This window comes from Lichenostomus cassidix, chromosome 4A (assembly GCF_008360975.1).
Source record: "Lichenostomus cassidix isolate B80296 chromosome 4A, HeHo_3.0, whole genome shotgun sequence".
Classification (NCBI taxonomy): domain Eukaryota; kingdom Metazoa; phylum Chordata; class Aves; order Passeriformes; family Meliphagidae; genus Lichenostomus; species Lichenostomus cassidix.
This window is the reverse complement of record NC_139485.1, coordinates 5,263,314-5,277,204: the sequence shown is the minus strand read 5'-3', so window position 1 is coordinate 5,277,204 and position 13,891 is coordinate 5,263,314. Positions and strand designations below refer to the sequence as shown.

Here is a 13,891-nt window from a genome sequence, read left to right as displayed (position 1 = left end):
CTACTTACTTTCCTAGCTGGCCATTCATATTTTAATAATAAACAACTGTCAGGTGAGATATACTTTTGTTAACTTCTATTATTTTAATCTTTTCTTCAATAATTAAAAATCAGAACATGATAATCATAAAGCGTTTTTCCCTCCTAGAACCCTCATGATGAAGTCCATCTGTTGGGGGATTACCTTCAGTAACCATCCTATTTCATCTTCCCCAACAGCCAAACTTCAAGCACTTGCAATTTAGTGGGCATGGTGGAAAATAAATTTAGCTGCATTGTAAGACTGCATTGTATTCAGAGAGTTCAATATTTTGGAATGTCCCCAGGAATGCACCAGCAGAGAAGGCCAGTTATGCTGTGATGTTAGAGTGGGGCTGGAAAAGAAAATGGTGACAAACTCTGAACTTCAACAAGCTGTCAGTGCTGAGAGGGCACGAGAATCACCTCAGCTGGACCAGAGAGCAACATCACATGCTGCAGAAGGGGAATGGGGTGGCTGCTGTTGGCACATCTCCACCTCTTTATGAGTGAAAATCAACATACCAGGCAAGAAAGCCTCAGCTTTCAATTTCTATAACCTGTGAACTCAAAAACATCATCAAATCTTCAAATTTGGAGCTATTTTCTGTGTCAATCACATAATATTTTCTTGAAATTGTTATGAGATTTTGAGCAGCATACAGGTCACTGGGGAATCCAGGTCTGTTTCAGATAAAATTGTGTTGGTTCATGAACTCCAGGACATGTGAGCCAGTCTCATGCCTTGGGATTTTTATTTACAGAACCAAACTTTCTTACTTTCCTTAAATCATATTTTAAGCTATCAATAACCTATCATTCTACAAACTCTATATGACCACCTGTGTTTATAAGTGCAGAACTATAGCCTGAGAGTTTCTGATACATTTACCTCATCAGAGGATAATGCTGTCAAGTAAAGCCAGGATATTCAACACAATCCATTCGAGGAGAACAGCCAATCTGAGCAGTGTTTTTCATCAAGCAAAGACTACTATTCATCATCAACAACAGAATGTGTGTTTATTCTGGACAGAAACATCTCCATGCACACCTACACCAGCTAAGTTCCCTTTCTTTATTATGACAATAATCATCTCCTGGATGCTGCAGTCAGCCACAAAGATCTGCCTCCTTCTCCTGGCTGTTGGACACCCATCAAGAGTGTGTGTGTCGTGAAATTCAAAGGCAAAGTTATAATTTCAGGAGCCTTGCTGGAGTTGGGTTTAACTCCTGTCTTTGCTGCAGGTGGGAGTGTTGCTATGGCAGCCCCAGAGTCAGTGCAGGGCATAGACCCTGCCCAGGTTCAGGGGTTTGGTGTCCTCTCCTCTCCTGGTTGCCATGGCTGCTCTGCTCTAAGCACCAGCTAATTTAACAAGTGATAATCTACCTCTGTGCTCTGCAATCTTTGTTTTAAATTGCACTGTAATGATGGTTCTGAGATTGCGAGGACAAGTTCCAGGAAATGGTTCTGCTTATTATTCACCAGTCTCCCTAAATGGCTGCAAAACAAGAACAAGGCAGAATGACCTCCAAAGAAAAAAAAATGTGATTCATGCAAATAACATCCTTACATTTTTAGATTTTTTTCTTAATAAAATGCCATCTGATCATATGTAGAAGGAGCCACTGATATTTACTTCCCTCTATCCCCATTTTCTTCTGGGTTCACAAATTTGTCATCAATTTGTTCCACAAATTTTGGGAACATTTTCAGTATGTTCCCAAAATATCCAGATTGACATAAATCACACAAGTTGTGTAGCTTTTCAGACTATAACAAAGCTAACACAAAGAAGTTTCTGAAGTCACAGTCTTCTGTGAAAAGGAAAACCTCACAGTTGACCCAAAGTCCCTCTTTACCTTTGGGATAAATATCCCTTTTCTTTTCCAGTCCGTCTTACTGATGCCTCTCTCATTTACTGGACCACACACTATGGCAGAAGTTCATTTGTGCTGCTCTTGTTGAACAAGAAAACAATCTGTTTTCTTCTCCTAAGACTGAAGCTCCAAATCGAGGAAATGTATTCACTGCTGTCTACATTTATAACATAGTTCTGCAAACTCCCATCCTGGAACACTCAAACAAATGAAGTCTTGTGAAACATATCTGTTCATCCTTTCCACTAAACAGTAAGAGATTTTTTTGGTTTTTGGTTGTTTTGTTTTTGTTTTTAACAGCACTGGCAGGTCAAAAATTTTCTTAGATGAAAGATTCTTGGGTGTACTCCCAGAAGCCAAAGAAATCAGGTACTTTTCACTAAAATTACGATCATTATGGAAAAACAGATCAGCATTTAAAAACAATGGAACTAAAGGTGAACTTATTTCAAGTTACAGGCAAAAAAATTTAGAGGCTACCTCAAGAGAAGCTCAGAATAAGGACATCCATATCTTAATTCTTATTCAGCTACTGCTTCAAAAGTCGGAGGAGAAGGATGATTTTCATGTATTTCTCTAATTTCCTGCCTGTAATTCTCTTCAATTTCAAAGCTGCCTGCAAGACACTGACTTCCTTGACTAAGCCTTAGGCTACTAAATGATAAAAATTTCAGTATTAAAACAAGGTTTGATCATTAAGAATTTCCTAGAATGACAACTAAGAGCTCCCACACGAACATACACTGGAGTCAATGTGACTGCTACAGATCTCAGATGTAACACACAGACACTGAGCAGAGCTAATGATGAAGATTCAATCAACCATATTGTTGCCTTTTCAGCAGTGACACCTCTGGCTTAAGTCCCTCCCTCTGGGGAAGTTCTGGGGTGCTATAGAACATCTGCAACACCTGCCAGATAGCAAAAACAACTGCTAGGCAAATGAAAAAGCTTTTCTGAAGGTGTCAGCCTTCACAAAAGACCATTCATTTCTCTCTGCTCTCTATTTCCCCATCATTCATTCCAATGGCAGTTGTCATACACCACCCTGCCTGGCTGCAAATTCCTATTTCCATTTTATTGCATATGCCTTGCAAAAGCCTTTCCTCATGACATTTTTGACTTATATTAACTGCAAAATAAAGACTGAAAGAGGCTGTAGTGGTTTATGGACTTGACCATATTATCATAGTATACCTCTGCATTTTTTGTTATAACAACATGCATTTCAAAAGGCTCCTTTAAATATGTGTGTGTGTGTAGATACATAAATATACATTAAAAAGTACCTCCTTCCTCCTGCAAGAAAACTGTTTGTCTACAAGGGCATCTGCTGACAGCACATTTACTTTTCAGGGATATTTCAACAATTTTTTTTTATATATTCTACACCATTACCAAGGAATAGCTCAAGGTTCAGTGCATCAGGAGCACAAGAAGATGTTCTTTTTATTTATAGGTGTGCAACTGTATACTTTAATTCCAGATATGATCAATCTCCCTCTAAAAGATGAACACTATGTTTTATTAAAAACTTCTGGAGAACATAACTCTCACAGTAAGTGAAAGTGTAAATAAATATTCTTGCAAGGGATGTATAAATTATTCTAAGTCAGTAGCAGCATGTCAGTCAGAGCTGATTATGTTCTTTACAGCACTACTTTATGAAAAGGAAAAATGTTCGATTTGGCCCAAATATGGAATCTTTAATGACTGACATTTGTGGAACTTTTGGGATCAATGAACCTTCTGTCATAAACTGAAGCAAAGATTTTACTGCAGGACACTGAACATTTTTTGGAAATTCAGGTTTGCGCATGTTATAAACCTGAATTTTATTAACACCCGGAAAGCTCAGCTGAAATCAGCCCTCATTGTAACAGGTGCTATATTTATATATAGCAAGAGAGGCACAACTCCATTATCTTACTATCAAAATTCCTAAGAGTGGAGAAAAGGTAAATGACACTCAAGGTCATAAGTTATTCCAGGCTCAGATGCTGACTTGACATCTGGTTAACAACATTTCCTATACTGTCCTCCAGCCTCTGGCAGCTGAATCCATTTTAAGAGAAATGGCATCACAAAGAAAATTTATGCAAGTGTATATTCTTTCAGGGAAATCTTCTAACTTCAAGGATGCAGGGAAAAAAATACCACACATTATCCTAGAGGCAAACTCAACAATATATGGTCCTCAAAGCATAAAATAATAAAGAAACACAGTGTTTCCAATTCCCATCAAGATATATTTAAAAGTATGTACAGAGTATCTGTCTGAAACACACCAGTGAAGGATATCTGAAGAAAATTACCTCAATTCATTCTCCTTTCCTCTCAAACTCAGAAAAGGAGTCGCTTACAGAAATTTCTTTTAGAAACAATACTGCCCATTACTGCCAGTGAAAGTTATGAGTCTACACTTCCAAAAAAGATTTTTGGAAAGTTTGTTTGCAGCTATAACAATTTACATCCAGAGTTCTTCAAATGGGATCTACAGAGCAGTTCAAATTTACAAAGTTGTCACTAAGAAGGATTTGGTTCTGTGTTTCACACATCCAGATTTAACAGCTGTCCTCTGTAAAACTCAGCTTAGGTGACTGCAGGAATTCCAGGGACTCTCTGGTAAGTTATCCTGCATGGCAATTCTATCCACCTTGAACAGAATTGTTACTAGCATGCTACTGTAAAATTGATTCCTATTTTGTTGTGAGTAGCCCTGCATTTATAGGTAAAGATGAATGTTCCTTCCTAGGAGTGGATCATTTCCAGATTAATTGGTAAATTGCTGCTCCTTGGCAATTAGCACAACTTGGTCTACTTTTACAACAACTTAAACATTCACAAATTAAATAAAAATGTTTTTATCTTTTCTCTGTCCATTCTCTTCCTGCACAGGTGGGAAAAGAAAAAAAAAAAAAAACAAAAAATCCAAAGGATGAACAAATTGTGGTTGCCACTGCTGTGGAAAAGTAGCTTATGAGATTACTATGTGATGTTGTAAAACCAATATTGTAACTGTGTCAAAAGATATGAGATCTCATATTTTTAACAAACAGTATCAAGCAGGCTACTTTTATTTCTTTGGTTTACTCTCTAAAGATTAATTCCTTCAGGTTTTTTCCACGTATATGAGCTAGGATCTTTAAAGAAAAACTGATGTTTCCAGATAATCGCAGATCCATGACAAAAACTGAGATATAGCAAGAATTTTGACAATACCTTGAAGTGGTGTCTCAGGAGCTGAATCTGACCTCAAGTTAGTTGCTGGCCATTTCATCAATCATGGCTATTATTAGGTGAAGTTCAGTTCCACTCCCTCATTCCTCTGAAACATGTTTTGATAGCTTGACAGGAAAATTGCTCCCTAAGTTGATCCCAAAGTTTTCTGGGATATGTGCAATACTGAGTAGAAATGCAGGTCTTATCCAGACCTGCTTACAATTCGTAAGCACTATTGTTTTACACAGTTTACCATATGTAAAGATTGTTTATTTAGACAGCAAAATCTGTTTCTCATCAGCTAGTAAAAGGCAATTCCTTCCTTAAATATCTTTTTCTTCCATTACTTAGATTTGCTATGAAATGCCATGGAAACTAGGCATCAGGACAGTGTGATATTTGCAAGCATCTACAATTTTAAAGGAATGTGAGCAAACTGCTGTGTTTCTCTGATATATGAGTTTTATTAAATTAAAATTTCTTGATCATTAAGTGATTAACCTGTTCTGTTGTAAGTGAGAAAATGACTAATGATTTATCTAGTTTTAGAAGCTGGAAGCAAGAGGAAAGAATGGTGATTTTTAATGTTACTAAAGAAATCTGACAGCTGGGAATCAATAAGGAAATGACAAAAAGCTCAATGGACCCTGGTGTCTCACAGGTTGGTGTGATAAACCTTCCCTGGATTTAAAGGCAGCTACATGGATTGTTGTTTGTGACAAGAGATGCCACATTTCACTCAGCAATCTCCATGGTCAATACTTACACAGATAGAGATGGAAAGGAAAATAGCACAAGTCTTAAGCAAAACTTAAATTAGGGCTTGTGGACCTAGGTGACCCTAAAGAATCTGATGTTCACTATTAAATGAGAAAACAACCTATCTCTGTGATTATCTTACCAAGAGACACAGTTATGCTCCTCTCCCTTCCTAATTATTCTGCAATTGCCTCGTCATCTGACCTTTCAATGTAGATAGATACTGTTTAAATTAATTGAGGTAACACTATTACTATATTTTCATTTTTTTAATATAGTAAAATTATGGAAAACACATACATACTAAAGACTGCCAACAAAGGTGCCCTGCTTTGCTTTTATAAAAAGTCCTTTAGAGTGCAATGTAACTAATGAGGTATTGCTCTGAAATATGATTTAGATTACCATGTAGACTGATTTTGCTGCAATTTCTCCTAACTGCAAAATGCCTACTAATTAAAGCAAGCTCAGTCTTGCCCTCCAGCACCTACAGCACAGTTCTGCTCTGCGAACGAACACGACTCAGTGGTTTTCTGTAGCTAAAAATTAAAGAAATCATTTGAACAGATCCTAACTTATTATTGATTAAATTAATGACTGAAGGCTGGAATCCAGAACTGCTTTTTTTGGAGCAACAATTGCAAAACATACAGGCTATACAACAAATTTGGAACTTTCATGATAGAAGGGAGGTCTGAACTTTGTGGAACAAAAATGTATTTGCTTCAATTTTTGCTTTTGATGAGCAATATGCTTACACTGAGATAGAGCTTTTTCAATGTATTATGCAATGGTTTGTTGTAACTCTAACACACACGAATTGAAAACTGAAAAGAAAAATAGAATTCCCCTCATGAATTTTCTTCCCTCTCTTCTCAAACTAAAGGCTGATGAGTGTTTTAAGTCTTGTGCATAAAAATCAACTGACATGTAGGCCTTTAGTGATCTGCCCTGCAACAAGGCTTCCCTGAAGAAAAGAAGCAATCCACGGGAAAGGAAGACGTTATTTTTCCGAACAAAGATATTACAATACTGCCTGAGAATATGTGCACTTCCTTTCATTTGGAAAACACTGAATTTGGGTCACAGTAACCAAATCCTGTGAAGGCAAATCCCTCTCTAACTGACTAGCTTACGCACTAATTTTAGGAAAATGGTATTAAAAAGGAACCCAACACATTTATGGGCTTCCTTCACTGACTCTTTTGGAGACATTTGAGATAAGTCTAGCTGAGTTTGAATTTTGCCTGAAACTCCAAATCTTACTTTTCAGTGTTCCTCCAAGAAGGAAATATTTATACAACCATACTCAGTTGCTTCTGCTTACCACCTTCTCCTGCTTTGCCAGGCAGCACCCACAATGCCTTTCAATTCCAACCACCAGTTCAGATCAAATTTAGAAAAGGTAAATGTTACAGAAAGATAGTACCCCAGCAAATTTCCCCCTGATCCTCCCAAAAAAAACCCTGAAACAGCTGAGTATAACAATGAGCTTTGACTGAGTGTCTCTGTAAGGCAAATGGTGCAGCACCCCTTGGTCTATATTGGATTTCAGGGAATCAGGACAGATGTGTTATCAATATTCACAGCTCAGGAAGAGCAGTAACAGATTAGTACAAGAAAAGCAGGAAAAGGTCAAGGAAAAACAAGTGTATTTTTTTTTCTGTCCTCACAAATGGAATCATAGGATCAGTTAGGCTGGAAAAGGTCTCTAAGACCATGAACTCCAACCACTAACCCAGGGCTGCCAAGTCCACCCCTAAACCATGTAATCAGGGGCCACATCCACTCATCTTGTCAATCTCTTCAGGGATGGTGACTCCACACTGCCCTGGGCAGCTTGTTCCATGGCTTGACAACCCTTTAGAGAAGAAAGTTTCCTGATATCAAATCTAAACCTCCCCTAGGGTGCTTCTTGAGGTCATTTGCTCTTGTCTTATCACCCTTTCTAGGGAGAAAAGACTGACCCCCAGCTGGTTACAATTTCCTTTCAGGCAGCTGCAGAGAGCAAGACATCCCCTGAGCCTCTTTATCTCCAGGATAAAGAACCTGAGCTCCCTCAGCTGCTCCACACCAGACTGGTTCTCTAGACCTTCTCTGGACATGCTCCCTGTCTTTCTTGTAGTAAGGGACCCCGAAATTACCAGGATTTTGCTTACTTGCTTGTTTGTGGCATTCGGTTTGTTTTCAATTTCTTTTTTTAGGTATCTTCCTGTATTTCCAAAAGGTTTATAAAACTGTTCTACAATTTTAGGAGACATGTTGTTTATCAAAGACTGAGAGAAAACCTTTGTGGCAAATATGCTGCTAATTTAGCACAGAACTGACAAGATTTTATGTAGAAATCTTTATATAGAGATTTGCTTTAAATAAAAGCTCTCTTTAAATGCACATTATGGTGTGCTATGGGAAAATACCAAGCAGTGAGTGTGATCCTTTATTATTCCCTCTCCTGATATAAAATGATGTTAACACTGTAGCTCTTCAAAAGGGGCAAAAGTCTCCTCATCTTGCAACTTGTAAGGCAGGTCAGTGTTTCCTGAAGCCTTGACCAAAAGCAAATCTAACTGCAGACATCTTTATTTAGGTCATCTATCCAGTCTCTGCAGAAACCTTCCCTGTGCAGTGAAAGATGCGCTGAACCTTTGACATTTCCACAGATATACATCAGTGCCTTAGAGATTTATGTGAACATTTCCATTCCACCAGAGTAAACACATCACTCTTATTGATTTTTACTTATCGAAACGAAGATGGAAAACACTAACTTCATAATGTCTAGTTTAATGGTTGGCTGGGTGATCTCATGAACCACACTTACAGTCCCAGCAAGGAACTTAAAATGCAGGAAAATTTCAGGAGATAAAATGAAACTTAATAGCACTCCCAACACAAATAGACCATGCCCCAGCAAACTTCTGGAAGTACAGATTCCAGAAAAGAAAGAAAACTAAAACACAAAAGAAAGTACTCAAGAGAATGATGTTTTCTTTTGATTAATTCCATGAACTTTAATGTAAAAAAAAATTTAAAAATTAGTAAACCATAGGAATTATGAATTACTGAAATATCAAAGCTCACAAAGGCAAAACCAGCGTATTTCACATAATAAAAAGGATACATTCTTAAAATTAACTATAATTCAAGTTGAACTGTTGTTTTTTACCAGCTAGTTTTACTAGGTTTTGTTGGTTTAGCTTTTTATTAAGGCATGGATTGGCACGACAGAAGGATAATCAATACTTTGCAAAGTTCAGTACTTGAAAGTAGTACTCAGTGAGAAGCAAAAAAGTTAATACATTTGAAAACTTTCCCATCCAGCTCTGCTCCCAGTGGAATGCATGCAAAAGAGCAGCAACAAACAAATCACCCTAATAAACTCTGGATGAGAAGGATTGTGGATAGTTTTTAAGTAGCTTGGACCTCAATTAAGGCTTTCAGGCAAATCTCCTCTGCGGGTGTCCTGTGATGCCTGAGGCACAAGGTCGTGATGAGTTGCTCTCCCATTTCATTCCAAAAGAACTACATCCCCTTTAATCCTACTGAATTTTTTTGCATCTTCTGCAATGCCTAAAATAGAGCACAGTTCTCCTTCAGTCCTCATTTAGTCAGAAGAGAGAAACAACCCTCTATGAAAAGCAATTATTTTTTTTTTATTCAGTCACTTTCTGGAGAGTCTTTTCTGTTTCTTTTCTGTGTCAATACCTTTGCCTGACATTATAAGCACTTTCCATAAATACACCTTGGTCTCACAGAGATGGAAATGACTGAAAGGCTCTTGAACCACAGTTCTTAATAAATTTTAGACAATCATTAGAAAATCTCTCCCCTTTTAAAACATATTGTCAAAGCTGAGATGAAACATCTGGAAAGCTCAGAGTTGGTGCAGATGTACCAGGAGGAGGAACTGAATTTCTTTAGAAGGATATGCAAAGACCTTTCTATCTGTTCAAGCCATACAGTCCCACATCATTGCATTACCTATGTACTTTAGGAGACTAGACCTAAATATCACTTTAAAAATCCTTAGCTGTGCACTCAGCTACATAATCACCATCCTTGTTCACACTGAGGGGAGTGATAACAGCTAAACACACATGATTCATGAGCCCAAGTGACATCACACCCTTGTGTGGGCTCTTTTACAAGACAGAGTTTTCAGCAGCAGTCAGAAAAGACCAGGACTGTGCCTGATGATGGGCAAGGACATGATCCAGCTCCCACTGAAATCTCTGTGAACGTTCCCATTTGCCTCAGCAACTTTGGAAACAGAATATTCTGCTGGTGTAACGCTAACTCTGAAAGCATTCAGCTGGCACTGACCCCATGGCTGGAGAACCTGCCAAAGAGATTTCTTGATAAGGGTGGACAGTGATGGGAATTGACTCAAATTCTTGCAAACTGGCTCCTTATCTGGGTTATGAGGCAAATACGAAGAAAAATTTAAATACTTTTCATCTCCATCATCTTAGTCACCATCCTCCTTACACAAGAAGAGTATTTCAAATGAATGTTTTCTCTATATAGGGAATCTGGCTTGGATAGTAGGTGGTGATGGGGTTGTCGCTCTTTTTTACAGAATTTTCCTTACTGAAGCAAAAACTGGCAAAGTATGTTGCATATAGCTTCTTTTGCAACAGAAATATTTCATAAACTAAGCTGCTATTGCTCGTACCCGCCTTTTACAGGAATCACAGTCTGCAGTAGAGATGCAGTGACTCCAATGGTCTGGTTCAACTATAGCTCCATGTGGTCTTAGACAAGATGGATATTCAAAATTAGGTAATCCTCTGTCTGCTGGAGAATCTGATATGCAAAAATGTCATTTCAGGAATTGGCAGGTTCTCCTTGGCTTGAAATTTTGCATGCTTTGCTCTCTCATATTTCATGGAAGAGGAAATTCCTAAACTTGGCAGCCAGGAAGACATGAATAGGAGGACAATAATTCTGTAATTACTTCAGAAACAGAACAGGGAGGATTCTTGCTCTGGTGTGTCTTCACCACCTAGTCAGAAAACTGAGTATATAGAAATAATATCCTCTGTTTATTATCTGAAATAGGGTACAGAAAGCAGTAAAGCAACTGAACTGGAGAGGCAACATTATGTTCTGGAGAAATGAATAGCAGCAACTGTGTTACCCGTATTAAAATGCAAACCATTTTTTTAATTTTTTTTTTTTTTTAATTATGTGGGGTAAAAATTACTGCTGATAAGATAGATGAGGCAATCGCCTTGCCTTAGTTTCAGAAAGACATTTATATTTCTTTATTGATTCAAAATTCTTTGAAAACCTGTGATATCAATTAAGAACAATGCTGTAGTAGGATAACAAATGTGATAAATTTGACAAAGAGCAATATTTCACTTCAATAAAATACACAGGGACAACGTAATTTAGTCTTCTAGTAATTTAGACAAATGCAAGGCAAATTAGAAATAATTGCCCTTAAGTTCCTATGATGATTTTCTAATCAAAATGTAACTAGATTATTTTCAAATTTAGAATATGGCTATCCCTAATGTGAGAGGAGAACACTGTATTATAAAAAGGAAAATGTTACACCTATTATACTGGAAAAACCTAACTTTCTCCCTCTTCTTTACTGCATGTACAGCATGTGCTTTTATACTGCCTTAATTGAGTGCTAATTGACTGTCTGCTTTGCACACCTATGAAGGGTGGCTTCCTTCATCCTAGATAGCCACACTGCGGGTTTTATTCCAGTTCTAATTGATCTTCACCACAATTTCCCAAGCCTTTTCCCCTCTGATATTCCTCTCAGCTATTAGCGCCTTTATTCAATTTCATATAAACACACACACAACTTTGCTTCTTCTCACATAATGAAGTCAGGCACAAGAATGCTCACATAAATTTACTTGTCAGAACCAGTGAGAAAAAGGTAGAACAACAGCAATGAACATGTATTTACCAAATTCAACGTGTGCCAAGTCTTAAAAACCAGATAAGGTGTTGCACAGAGCAAACACCTGTGATTCGCTGTGCAGCTAACCACTGCTCTTAGGTACATTTTGTGTTTTTCTCCTTACAATATTACATTGAAAATCCTGTAGACTAACAGAACTTTTCAATTTTTTTTTTCATTCCCAGTCTTCTGGAAGCCTTTTCAAAGTCAGTGAATATTTGGAGCTGAAGAAATGGTTTATTTATTGAGCACTGTTGGCGATGAACACCATCACTTACACATTTTCATTAGATTGTCCATTCTATACACAGCCAGCCTATGCCTTATTTGTCTTAATGTCAGCAACTGCCCAAGTCTGCCCTGCATCTTCAGAATAAAGCTCTTTCCTGTACTTGACTCTTCAGCTGCATTCATTTCACAGTCCCTCATGGGTATAGCCTTTAAAACTCTTGTCTGCTGCAAGATGTATTTGGCATGGGAAGGAGGCTACACCCTGCTGTGCTGTGTAAAGTACCACAGCCCAGTGATGCTTTCCAGGGGAATCTCTGCCATGTGGTAACGAGCACAGGAGCATCAGCAAACGGGATAAAACCATTTTCATTCCATACCTCAAAGCAATTGGACTCCTTTTCTTTTTTACCCAAGCAACTAAAAAAGTGTCCTCATGCTGCCACTGGATCCTTAGAATGCCTTGTGAGGTCTGGATATACACAAACTTGATGGACAGAGTGCTCTGCACAGCACAACTCCCTGTGCAACAAGGGGCTTACACTGGACAGAACTATGTCCTTAATCACATTGCCATTAAAAACTATGCTGCTGTTTAAGCGTTGCCTAAAATCTCAGTAAGATACAGATACACAAGACTTCCATTAGCTACTTGAAGGACTCTTACATCAGGATTTAAAGGCTCAAAAAAATTCCACTAGATGTTATTTAATTTAAAATAATAGTTAGAGACATTAATATAATTATTCCTCCTGACTGCACAATATAAAACCACTCCTTAAAGACAAACATGTCTTTAACTAGAGAAGATAAATGGCTGGGAGAGAAACAGAGAGAGAAACAAAGAAGTGAGTTTTTTGAGGTTATAAGGCAGACTAAATGCAAAAATTCCAAAATATTATTTGGGCCACCTGAATCCCTTCCCCGTTCAATTTACTAGGCACACATTAGTTGCTCTCATAGCATCACAGATATTTGACTTTTATTATTTTCCTTTTCTTCAAACAATTCAGGTGTTATAGGAATATAATTTTATTTCTTTACACTGGCACAGGTTCTTAGAGAGATGTTCAATGCCCCAAGCCTGCCGCTGTTTGAGAGGCATTTGGATAATTCCCTTAAAAACATGTTTTAACTTAGTCAGCCCTGAATTGGTTAAGCAGTTGGGTGAGATGACTGTAATTAAGTCCCCTCCAACCAAAACATTCTATTCTCCTCTTCCATTCCTCACAGAACATTTACAAGACAAGTGACGTAACACTGAGGAAAGAAATAAAAGTCTTGTCTTGATTTACATCATATATTCTATAATGTACCAATTTTCTATGCCCTCACTTTGTTTCCCTGATCAGAGCTCTTCAGTGCTTTGCAGGAAGTTCTGTACCCTTGAATGAAATTGAGTAAAAATGTTCTGAAGGAGGAGAAAATCTCTGCCATAATTGTCACCCAAGCAATGCAAGATTCAGCTCTCTCTTTTGCACGAGCACAAAAGACCAGAATATGGGAGATCAACAAATGTGTTGCTAAGAACTGACAGAAGGATCATGTGTTTGCTCATAGCCACTGACAGAGCTGACTGAGACAATTCCTTGCACTCTAATCTTTGCTGTAAGGACAGAGATCAGAGGCAGCACTGTTCCCCAGCTCACCACAGCTCAGACACTCTCCTCTTGGTGAATGTGTGAAACAATGAGAGACACTTTGGCAGGATGGATGTGGTGCTGTACAGAACTTTGATTTGTCCTCATCTGGCATGAAATGAAGGCACAGATAAAACCCACTGCACAGGGCTTATGGGAATTAATTAATTTTTTCTACAAGATAAAATCCATAAGAATACCTTTTCCTGCAGAAT

At 37.9% G+C, this 13,891-nt stretch overlaps 1 long non-coding RNA gene across 1 annotated transcript in view; it reads right to left on the bottom strand.

Moving 5' to 3' along the window:
• Positions 1-223: 223 nt before the first annotated feature.
• The window catches only part of LOC146437378 (uncharacterized), a 291,738-nt gene continuing 278,070 nt past the window's right edge, over positions 224-13,891 (bottom strand). Inside the window, exon 5 of the long non-coding RNA XR_014852200.1 lies at positions 224-577. This is a non-coding gene — a long non-coding RNA (uncharacterized LOC146437378). The remainder of the gene's footprint in view (positions 578-13,891) is intronic.